General features: G+C 44.0%; 1 protein-coding gene across 4 annotated transcripts in view; it reads right to left on the bottom strand.

The window, feature by feature from the left end:
• The window catches only part of TMCC3 (transmembrane and coiled-coil domain family 3), a 123461-nt gene that overhangs the window by 56464 nt on the left and 54872 nt on the right, over positions 1–12125 (bottom strand). The gene's annotated exons all lie outside the window — the stretch shown is intronic.

The raw sequence follows: 12125 nt of genomic DNA, 5'->3' as shown, positions 1-12125 counted from the left end.
TTGCTCTCCCAGTTTCTCTCCCAGCCCGACCTGGAAAAGCTATGGATTTAACAAGGAAATTTCTGCACACAAAGTAGATGCTCTATTCTGAAACTATAGGCTCTCTCTAGAAACCCTTTCTTTCTTACAAATACGTTCATTACCTAAAGTAACAGCTACTTTCAAGTCGGCTGTGTCTGTAAATAGCATGATACTAATTGACAGCTCTTGTCAGCCTTTCAGGTTTTAAATGTCTTGTTTATATTCAGATGATCATAGACAAGTGGCATCAACTAAAAACATTAGAATCTTCACTGACAGATGCTTCCATAACTAATCTCTTAGCTAATTTCTTATCGTCTGGATTGCCTGGCAATGACAATGCTAATCATGGCATGGCTCAACAATGAGAAAGCGGAGCCTGTTCATTCACAGGAAATTGATGCATCCGAATGAACTGTACTGTACAACAGTTGCTCTGACTGTTCAGACCACAGTGAGTACAGTCGAGGTGTGTTGGTCTATATCAGCATTTGCCAAACCAAGGCCCGCAGGCCAGATCCGGGTAACGCTGAATCCCTCCCCACTGTGAGCAGCACTTACTGTTCTACCGTGCTGATGCCCAATTCCATCACAGAAACTTTACCACTTGGAAGTCAATCACTATGCTCATGTGCAACACCAGTAAACAGAGCATGTACCTGTATCTAGCTGTGGACTTTGCAGATTTTTCTTCCTGTCCAACAGACCTCAGCACTAAGGAGTAAAAGCATTAGGATATAAGATCCTATAAGGTTACAGATAGCTAGAACCATGTTTTTTTCCCCCCTTATACAGGAATTTGGGGAGAACAAAGGCTTGTTTACACAAGTGGTAAACAATGATGTGATATGAAGCCATAGAAACTGGGATTTCCAGGGTGTTCCACCTTGCTGCATATCTTGGATAGTCACAGTTTCTCTTTTGATCTGTAAATAGAGATAATAACTCCTCTTGTTTGCATACTTGCTTATCCTGGGATACAAGAGATAAGAGGTCTTGTACACATGATTGCTTCTGAAGAACAGTGGAAGTGACTTTCTCTTTACTGCGCCCCTGGCATTAGCCTCCATCCAGCACTGGTTACTCAATAACAATAGAAATGAAATTGTAGGTAGCCTTGCTGGGGAGTGGGAAAGAAAGAAGCCTGTAGGGAAGGCCAGCTCCAGATTGCTGTGGGCTTCGGGGCAAAGCCCTGCCCTGGACCCCCATGGCACCCCCACCCCCAAGCCCAGTCCTGGAGATTCAGAGTTCAGCCCTCAGTCCATGCCTGACCTGGACAACCTCTGTTGCTGCCTCTGCCTGAAGGTTTTGTTTTGCTAATTGAAATAATTTCTCCTAGTCCTGAAAAAAGACAGCAAAGCTTCTTTACTAATTAAGGAAAATTTCTTTAAAATTCTCTTTAAAGACAGGGCCTTGCTGAAAACAAAGAGTGAGCTTTGTCTTATTTTTTCCTTTCGGAAGGACCTCATGTGCAGACCACAAACCAAACCATTCAATTTAAAACAATTCCAAAGCTGGGTGTATTCAAGCCATGGTGGTGGTGGTGGTGGGAAGGGTAGTGCTACTTTGTTAAAAGATCCCACAACAGTCACAGCAAATGAACACATGTCCATTGCAACAGCACTGCCCTAAGGAAGTCAGCCATGACTAAGCAGCATGGACTAAGGTATCTGAAGTTAACTTAAGTCCCATTAATTTAAATCCTAACCTTGGGAATCCTAACCTTCACTAAAAGCCGTATCTGTACACAGTCTCAGTCACATGATAAGGGATCACGCGAGGACTTATTGCTTCTTTTCCAACTGACTTCTTCAACATTCACGAAAATGAAAATAATGGAGTAAACCACGGTGATAAACGCGGACATTTTAAGTGACACGCACAAAGTCGCATATATTTTTGAAAAACATTTCAGTAACAACAAAGAAACCACTGCAGCAATTTATGTTTTGCTTGATTTCTTTGCTACTCCATACACAGCATACCCTCAAGTTTCTAACGCTGCAGTGTGCATGCTCAGGATGGTTGCATCTACTCTGCTTGATTTGCACTGGTTGGAAAATGGGGAGAAAGGGAGGAAAAGAATGATGAAGTCAACAGGGCAGATAGAGTGCAGCATTCCAGTAACTGACAGGTCACTCACTTACCCAAGAAGGCCTCGGGCGGGCTATGGAAGGCGGCAGGGGCCAAGTGAGGCAGCTCAGAGATGGATGATGAGATCAGCAAAGCCCAGGTGGCTCAGTCAGGCAGAGATAACATATTTGGGAAATCATCCACAAAGAGATTCCGGCTAAGATAATCTTTGAGAACAGGAAGGTGGGCAGGCAGATGGGGTTGGGTTGGGTTGTGCAGAAGGGCAATGAATGCACCTTATACAAACTTCAGAATGGGTCCTTCTGAGCTGGCATAAAGGTCCATGCAGGCCACCTTTCTGACCTCATTAGTAGTCAGCCACGTGTCTTTGGCAAGCCCCAAACAGGCAACAGTGGTCCTGTGTTTCTTGCTCTGAGCCTTCTGGCACTCAAAGATATACTGCTCTTGAAATTGGAGGCTCTATTTAGCTATCGTGGTAATCGCTAAAAGTGATGTTAAGGTGGAGTGGCTCTTCCAAGATTCCCTACATAAAAAGTTGCACATGGCATGCTGCATGTCGGCCACCCCTGGAGTAAACTGTTATTTCAAGGGGAAAAAAACAACCCAACCATGTAAACAGGCCATAAGGTAAAAACAGATCTCGGGTGATTACACCTCTAAGTAAGGCCATTGAATAAAGCTTGCTAAATAGAGACTGTGATGACTTTCCATTTTTATTGGATTCTACCAATTGGATTCACACTATTAAAATTTTGTATACTATACTTTCTGTCTTTTGATTTATGATCCACAGTCCTTTCAAGATGCTTGAAGCATAATGTGTCCAGGTATCTTGAGTAACTTTTCTAATACGCCCTTATGCCTGTCTTCATCCCCTTTTTCCAATACTGTGCAAGCCCAATGCTCAACAATAAGGCTGGAGCAATCAGCTAACTCTGCTGTACTGAACTTCTAAAATGCACAGAACACATGATTAGTTTCTCTTGCTCTGTCTTTGATTTCCTTTCCAGTCTAATCTTAGACTGTTTTTCACTGTACAAAGGCATGTAGGAATGGAAGAAATAACCAGTAGGGTGCATCAGAAAGGAAGTGCTAGAGAAGACATGCCAAAGTACATGTCACCCACAGTTGTGCTTAACTGCAGGCTTGCATGGAGAATCAGTGGGGGGGGGGGGAGAACCTGACCCTTTCCCCATTAGGACTTGTTTTTTCCACAAAATTATTACCCAAGCTGCTTTTCTTCCTTCAGGGAAAAGATACAAGTTTGTGCAACTTTTCCATTACAGGGAGAAAAACCATTGTGGGGGGAAGTGACTCTGTGTAAACAAGTGGCTAGAAAAGAAAAGATTAAGCAGCCCCTCCCATGATAGTTTTTCGTTGGGAAAAAAAATTCCACACAAATATATGCAATGAATGGTTTGCATCTGAATTTCCGGATGAGATATTCTGTTGTGGGCTATTACAACAGCAGTATCTTACCCTTAAATGAAAATTTCAGGTTATCATGGCTCAACTTACAAAGTTAGTAATACTGAACAGTCATGCCCTTATTATAGTATATCACCAAATATTTGGTAGTATTTAAGGGAATTAATCAGAGCATGTGCAAGATGGATGCTGCAAGTTTCATCAGTTCTTGTGACACTGGGAAAGCCAGGGGAAGAACCCCTCAATAGGATGGTTCGGTTTTTCCCCACCCTCATTAGATATCAGCAGTAGGCTCTGTTGACTCATAGCCCAATCCTGAGTTTCCCAGTGCCCGCTGGCTGAGTGACACCAAAGTTAGGCTGGATGACAAGACTGCGTAATGCAGAGAAATTCCCTTTTGCTTAAAGAGGAGACTGAGAGAAAGATAACTTTCAAAAAAAGATTATGGTTTATTACAAAAGAACAAAGGTAAAAGTAATGCACATGGAGAAATGATATGCGTATATTTCTTGGTCCTAATGATTGAATACAGTGTCCTACAGTAGCTTTCATGGTAGTTGTGTGCAAAGTGTATTTGGTGCATCTGAGGAAATCAGAAAAAGGAAGGGGGCTGTAGGGAAGGATTTTAGGGATCCCTGCTATGCCAATCCCAGCTGCTAACTAAAGATGGGGATAGAAGGGGAGGAAAAGGGGGGGGGAAGAAGGGAAAGAGTTCCAGGCTCTACCGGTCCTGTAGAGCAGTTGTAGGGAGGGGGAGTCCTGTGGAGATGACCCTCTGACACAACACAAATGTGTTGGGCCTTGGAGAGAGAGAGAGTGTGTGTGTGTGAGAGAGGAAGCCCTCTCTTATAAGGGGTTGGGAGACAGTGCCTATGTGCTGAGCTGGAAGGTAGTTTGATTGCTAACACAATGCTGGGTGCTTGAAGTCCTGTTTTCATATGTATATGTTTGAATGGGGGCTGAGGATAAGAATAGGCCCTCAGTTTGGCTGTACTTGTGGTAAGAGGCCTGAACAGCCACCGGGTAGATGGGACAGGTTAGCCTGGGAAGGCAGCTCATCTGAGAGAAGGAAAACTCTGATCCCAAACCTCCACTGCCTTGTGGCTACATCCAGTTACGGAAAAGGCTTCAGGTGTCAACCTCGAGGCAAAATCCGGAGCCAAAGTCCCTGAGGCAGTTCATGGCTGAACACAGTCGTGCTCTGGCAACTCCTGCGACGTCGCTGGAACCAACCGTATTGGCCTCTGCCTTTCCAGTGGACCATTTCAGCGACGTGGAGAGGGGGGATTTGCTGCATGGGTAACAGTCTATGCTCCATATCTACTTTACCCAGGCTTCGCGCACTGGAGAGGACACTCTGTTCCAGAACACTATTCAGAGTGCGATACCATAGTCTTCCGAGACTGAAGGATGCCAACAAGATGTTTGAATGGGGATCAGGATGTAGGTATCAGTTAACAGCAAAATTCATTCAGGGGTTGATGGCTGGCTTCCTAGAAAGGGGAAATTAACAAAGCCTATGTGGAAAAAATACAGGATGTAGGTACAATACAATTAATCAGAAACAGAATTTCCACACCAAAATCATGGAAGGCAGTTCAAGTTTGCATACAGTAATGTAGGAGAGGCTTAAATAGTGATTGGATTAAGACACAAGACTTACTCCCATAATGTGTGACTGGGGGGGGGGGGGGAAGGTTGTGTAAGCTAACAATGAGCTTGTGACTTGACCAAATTCCTGGAAACGTGGCCTGTATGCTGGGAGAACAGTTTAGCTTGCATATTATAGTCCATAATAGCATAACTAGATATATAGAGAGAAAATCTTTAATGCCAATAAAGGTTTATGGATGGATGGAGAGAGAAAATCACAGCTAAAAGGCTAAAAGGGGGATTTTCAGGTAACAGTAGCTACTGCTGAATCCAGCAGGCTCTGGAAAACCACCAGGAGTTTCCTTGGGAGAAGGGCTTTTGTCCCCTTCCCCCAGGGAAAGCCCCAAGCCTTGCAATGGGGTTTCTCAAGTTTGCGCCAGCTATTTTGCTGGACCAGGTTTGAGAGACTCTGTCAAGTTTTTCAGACCGACACAGAGTTTAGGATACGGCAGAGCAGAGCTCCACCAGTCCTATGCTCCTCCAGCCCCGGTTCCTCCCCCCGCCCTGCCAACACCACTAGGGCTCAGTGCTGGCACTGGGACAGTTTAGGATTGGGTCCTCAGCAGGGAAAAAGAAATGGCAATGATATAATTTTATAAATATTGAGACGCAGAGATACAGAATGTCCAGGCTGTTTTGACCACAGCAAGAAAATCCAGGGCATATGGAATGTGATGTGACATCCTTAATGCTGATGAATATGACAGACAAGGTACTACAGCTGTATTTAAAACCAGATAGCAAACCTGCTGTTCTGGTCAAAGTATTAAAAACAAACATGGAGTGTATATGTTGAACTGCAGAGTCTAGTCAACGGAAAGGAGGGTGGAGAGAAAGACATTTAAGGAAGCACACAGACAATGAGGAAATGATGCCACTCAGAAAGAAAGTAAACTATCCACCATAAGCAAATCTCAGAATGGGACAGCCTATGCTCAGTTTCTCTTCCCTTCTTTAGCCTGCATGTTTAAACATGCCCTATGTTGCAGCAGTACCTGCAAGCCTTCTGCTGACAGCTGATTTGTTTATCTATGAAGTATATACATATAAATGACTTCCTTGAACATTTTTTTCTATATAGGGTTGTACATAAATCGTTTGAAAATCACCAACCAAAAAATAAAATTAAAATGCAGACAAGATGAATTGACAGCAGTAACAAATTTTAACTCATTCAAATTGAAACAAAGATGCCCAGAGCTGGAAAGGGCCTCAAGATAATTAACTAGCTCTTTGCACCAAGGAACTTCCACTTAAACACTCATTATATCACATTATAGTATGCCATGAAACGCAAAATGAGAGAGATCAAAGTACACCACGCTTTAAGTGTTTATAGCAATATGTTTACAACCCAGTCCTAACCTGCACTGGAATAGGCAGGCCACAGTGGCCTGCGCTGTTTCCAGCACAAGTTAGGTGCAGGTTGGTTGGTTGGCAACCTTCAGTCTCGAAAGACTATGGTATAAGCCTACAGCACCTGACCCTGCTTAGCTTCCGAAATTAGACAAGATCAGGCATGTGCAGGGTAACAGTTGCAGGTTGGAGGTCTTGGGGTAAGGGGATATTCTACCTCGGAGTAAGGGGATTTTTTTTCCCCATACCCCATGTCGAGCTATTTAGCTGGTGCATATCTGAGTAGCCCATATAAGGCAGCTTGGGCCAATGATGGGGGGTTGGGAAGTGGCCTGCACTACTGTGGCCAATCCTGCACCCTCCTTGGCCAATCAGCCTCCCATTCCATCCTCCCTCACCCAAAAATGCCCCTCCCCACCCCTGAAACACACTCCCACCACCCTCTCCCATGCCCTGTGCCACCCAGCACAAATTTACCTCGCTGGGCCAGCGCAGAGTCTGGATCTGGCCCTTCCAGACTGGCATGGGCCTCAATGCCGGCTCAGCTGATACTGTGTTGGCACAAATGTGCATTATGGCACATTTGCGATACTCAGGAGCCAGCACAGGCAGCCTGTACCAGCTCAACTCATCATCAGGATTGCACCCTTAGTAAGTTACTTCAACAAGACAACACTGTTAGATGCCTGGGAGCGGAGCCCCTTTCTGTTTCCATTCACTATACAAGTATGTAAGATCTGCACCAGTGGAATGAATGCCTTGGAAAACGGACTTCCCAAGTCACAGCATTTAACCCTCGCTCCGAAACAGAAAACACCCAGTGTCTTCTTTTAGAGGGGTAACTGGTTAGTCCAAGTAGATGTTGTGGAGTTTATAAATGAACCCAAAGAGAATTTCATTGTATCTGAGAATAGACATCACAGTGTGTCTTGAGGCACGCTGTATACCACCACACGTCCTGTAAACACAAACACTTGTAAACACTCTGAAAATGAAACTCCTACCAAGTCAGGTTTTTACCCTTGATCCAAATTTACATCTCATTATCAAGACAAGTAAATCCAATGATTTACTCAAAGTAAATGAGTGTCCAATGCAGATATTTTCAACCTTTTCCATCTCATGGCACACTGGCAAGGCACTAAAACGATCAAGGCACACCATCGGTTTTTGGGCAACTGACAAGGCACACTGTGCTGTCAGTGGGGGGCTCACATCCCCCAATGGCCCTACTAATAAATGACCCTCTCCCAAATTCCAGCAGCACACCTGGGGACCATTCGCGGCACACCAGTGTGCCACGGCACAGTGGTTGAAATTGGCTGGTCTAATGATTGGACTTTAACCCAGATTTGCCTTAATTCACACTTTCCCTATCAACATTCACTGAACAGAGTACTTGGGCGTATATTTTATATACATATTTTACTGCTATAAAATACACCTCACCACAGCACCAATATCACTCTATCAGGATTTCACTTTCTAAATTATACAGGCAATTGCACATCTAAAGCGATTTAACATTGACAGACTATCTGAGTAGGTCAATACTTTGATAAGATGAACTCACTGTTCCAAGATGGTACTCTGAGAACAACAGCATTCCCCTGTGTATGGAAAGTCATTTGCAATCAAGGATATCCTCCTTTTGTATGCCCGTTCACTGGTGTTTATCTTTATTTTCCACTCCTATTTTCCATTTATGATCTTTGGCTATCCATGTTCTCACAGAAACTCAGCTTGTTGGTGTGGACTAAGGGCAATTTCTGAATCTAGGGAATAAACGTATTCTCTTCTGGTCAATCTGGTTAGCACAGAGCAGTAGTTTTCAAGCTTTTTCATGCCGTGACCCCAATAAATTAACAAATAAAGTATGAGGCTGGGGATGCATCAGTGATCCCACTCCCCTCCTGGAACCCAATCTCGAGCTGACAGCTAGCCACACATGCTATGTTCGGGCTGTGGTACGGCCAGGCCTGCTGGTTGAGCTTCCCCAGGGTGGCTGGGAGCCCGGTGAGGATGCTGCAGGAATGCTGGGCTGGGCAGCATGCAGGGTAAGGCCAGGCAAGCCCAGACAAAGATGAAGGAGCCCAAGTGCTGGCGGTGGCTGCCGCAGCCTCGCCCTGCGAACACTTGCTCCATAAAGCCCATTGGACTAGGAGGATGTCTACTAACTTGACTCCCAGACTACTACTCCCCAAACTGTGACCCCACAAATGAGTCTTCACAACCCCACTGGGGTCCCGACCCCAAAGTTGAAGAATACTGGCCTAAAGAGCTGAGGGAGGCAAGTCCCTAGACTTCAGAGAAATTGTAGTGAAGTGAACAGCTTGCTCGCCTGGAGCTCTGATGCAGAGAATAAAAGTCGCATGATGCAGGGAGCGTCATGCTGGGAAAGTGAGAAACCACTGCTTAGAAGGGATCTATCTCCCAGCAGATATCCTCTCACATCAAATATGTAAGGAGTGGGATCCTTGCGGGAGAATTGTTCATGGGCAAAATAAATCCATTTGTGACTGGCTTGTTGGCTAGGTTGACTTGCTCCCCCTGCTTGGAAAGGAAGCAAATAGGCTATGTCCTTTTACTCCTCTGGACTTTTTTTTAATGACAGATCTTTTTGGCTTCCTCTTAAGATACCAATCTCATACATTGTGCCAAAAGGAACTAAAGGACCATTAACAGCCCAAGCTTTTTCCTCAGACCATATTTAACTCTTGATTGACTAATACATTTTAAATTGTATTTTTCAGTCTCTTATTATTCTTCATTTGGATGAAGTTTTTAACAGTGCAGTGCTCTTGGGTACCTTTTTTTTTTTTAAAGTAAGAAAGGTGGTTTATGCACAGCAGTGCCTACATTTTGACGTGGCTTGGGAGTCAGTGGTACTATACTATACCATTGCTTTAATTTAAGTGGCTGCTGATTTGCTTCCAGACTAAATGACGGTGCTAGTTTTGGCTTTTAAAGCCTTAAACCAAGGTTTGGAGTGTCTTAGGGAGCACCTTCTATGTAGCCCTCCTCAGGTAATTCAGGTATCCGACTGTGGCCAGCCCAAGATCTCTTGCATCTTGAGGCAGCATGCCAAATTCTTTTCCCCCTCCTCAGCTGGTGATGTGCCAGCCTCTGCTCTTCCCAGTCCCTGGCTTAGAAGAAGGCAGGGGCAGAGCAGAAGAGTGACCCACCATTCCTCCCCTCTAGCCCACTACTCTCCTCTCCTCCCTGCTTCCTCTGCCATGCTGTTCCCCTCTTCCTATCCAGGGAGTGGGAGGCACAGCAATGGAGGCAAGCAGGCAGCCTATCTGCTGCCAGAGGTAACAGCCTTAGGGCACAATCTGAGCCCCTTATGTCAGTGCTTTCCAGCATAGCAGTGCCAACGGGACATGTGCTGCACCCTGCAGTTGGGTGTCACTCACGGAGCCCTCCTCAAAGTAAGGGAACGTTTGTTCCCTTACCTCAGAGCTGCACTGCCCTTATGTCAGTGCTGGAAAGCACTGGCATAAGGGGTTAGGATTGCACCCTTAGTTGGTGGATTGGTCCTGGTTGTGGCTAAGCTATACTGGCCTTCATGGCTCAATGTGAGGTTGAGATCTACCAGAAGCAAGTACAACAGTAAAAACCATTCTGAAAACAGTAAAAACCATTCTGTTTTGTTGAGCTTCTGGGGAATAATTTAATTACTGCAGGTTGCTCGTGTTCTAGGTGGTCCTACAGATTTGAATTGTTTTGGAGTCATTGCAGAGATGTTTTAGATATTACTGTTAAGCTGCCTTATAGGCCTATTCATATAGATAGATGGAGTAAAACTGGTATAAGTTAATAAAGATAAATGTGGTGAGTGCATCTCTTTTGAACCCACTGTTCAGTGGAAGAATTGTACGGACAGGAGCATTTTGTGTGCATGTGCAGCAATCTGTCCCTTCGACCCAAGAAACCAGCACAGCTCTCCACTACAAGATTTATTCAGATAACATGCCACTTTCTGTTTTATTTAATTAAACTGGCAGGCTGCCTTTCTGCCTCAAAAAGGCACCAAGAAAGTATCAAAGGCTTTGATAGCAATAAACAATACAAATGAAACAACCAATCAATACAACTATAAAGCACAATTTGCCGTGTCACCCCCTCCCAAAAAAAAAAAACAAATTAAAAAACAGCAAAATAAACCAAAATGAAAGCAACAAAAGCAATTCGTACCATCAGAAAACCACAGATCAAAATCACACTCAGGAGGGGTGGACAGCACATGTCAAAGGTCAACTAGAAGATGGTTATATCTCTCTACTTTTTTCTTTGGGGGAATAAAGCCTTTAAAAAACATTCCTCCTGTGGTGAAGTCTTTTTCCTTTTGTTTACCAGAATCAAATATATGGTCAGCACTGACAAGCATATTTGTAGGTCACATTATAAATCTAGAAATAAATTAACCACAATTGTTGAGGTGGGCTTACCATGTCACATTCCAATTCCTCTTTGTACAAAACTTCAGAGCTGCAAAGCAGGAAATTCTGATGAAAGATGAGATAATATCGCTGGCTGCTAATTTCACCTCAGCAAGCCTGGTCAGGTATCAATGAATCACACGCAAATACGTACTTGCCTGAACTGTGCCTAAATGTGCCAGTCTGAACCTGATAATCACTGCAGAGAGTCAGTCCACACAGTCATCATACCTGCTGTTTTCTATTCAGTGAGGCTGACTTGTCTCTGATTCATGCATCACACATTATTCAGCTGCTACAGGGTTATTTTGCACCCTTTTGCAAAGAATGTGTCTATCCCTTGACCTGCTCAAATTCACACATCAAGTGGGTGATCGCTGACCTCATGCTGAGAAACTGCGTGCGTGATGAATGCTATCAAAACTGGATACGTACAAACTGAAAGAATAACCTGTAAACAAATTCCTCTGAGCCCTTATTCTACAGTTACACATTCCGTAACTAAGTGTTGGTTCATAGAGCACTTTGGATGTGTTGTAATTTCAGTTGTACATGGTCTACTGTTCTACAGTTCTGAAATTGACTTCTGTGAATATATTAAAGAAGGGATCAGGCCAATGAAAAGGCTTGAGCATTTGTATAGCCTCCTTTCAGAAACAAAGCAGGTGGGTATTAATTACTTCAATTGTCAATACTTCAATTAAGCCATTTCTGCCCAAGGTTGTGTTTACTCGCAACAAGGATCAAACGTGCACACCTGTTTGAAATGGGTTAACATACATACGTTACATACGTTTACATAACATACATGGGCAGAAATGGGTTAACATACATACGTGCGCATGTATGTACATGTATGCATGTGTGTCACCTAGGACTAGCTGTAATATTTCCCATCCCTGGGAAGACAGAGTCCGTCAGCTGAAATCTTTCATATAAGTGTACAAGTCAGTTTGAATTTATGTCTATAAATAATGGAATCCAAAAACTTTTCAGAGAGCCAGTGTGAATGATTTGAACTGTTCGATTTGCAATTTAAGTCTTTCATGCTTCACTTAGCCTTGCCAGCAGGAAGTGTGGGGGGCACAGAGGGGAAGAAAGAAAAGAGAGAAGAGGGTTATAGAGAAAGAG

This window comes from Tiliqua scincoides, chromosome 7, assembly GCF_035046505.1.
Source record: "Tiliqua scincoides isolate rTilSci1 chromosome 7, rTilSci1.hap2, whole genome shotgun sequence".
NCBI classification, from domain to species: Eukaryota; Metazoa; Chordata; class Lepidosauria; order Squamata; family Scincidae; genus Tiliqua; species Tiliqua scincoides.
Note: the sequence above shows the minus strand (reverse complement) of the source record. Positions and strands in the feature narration are given on the sequence as shown.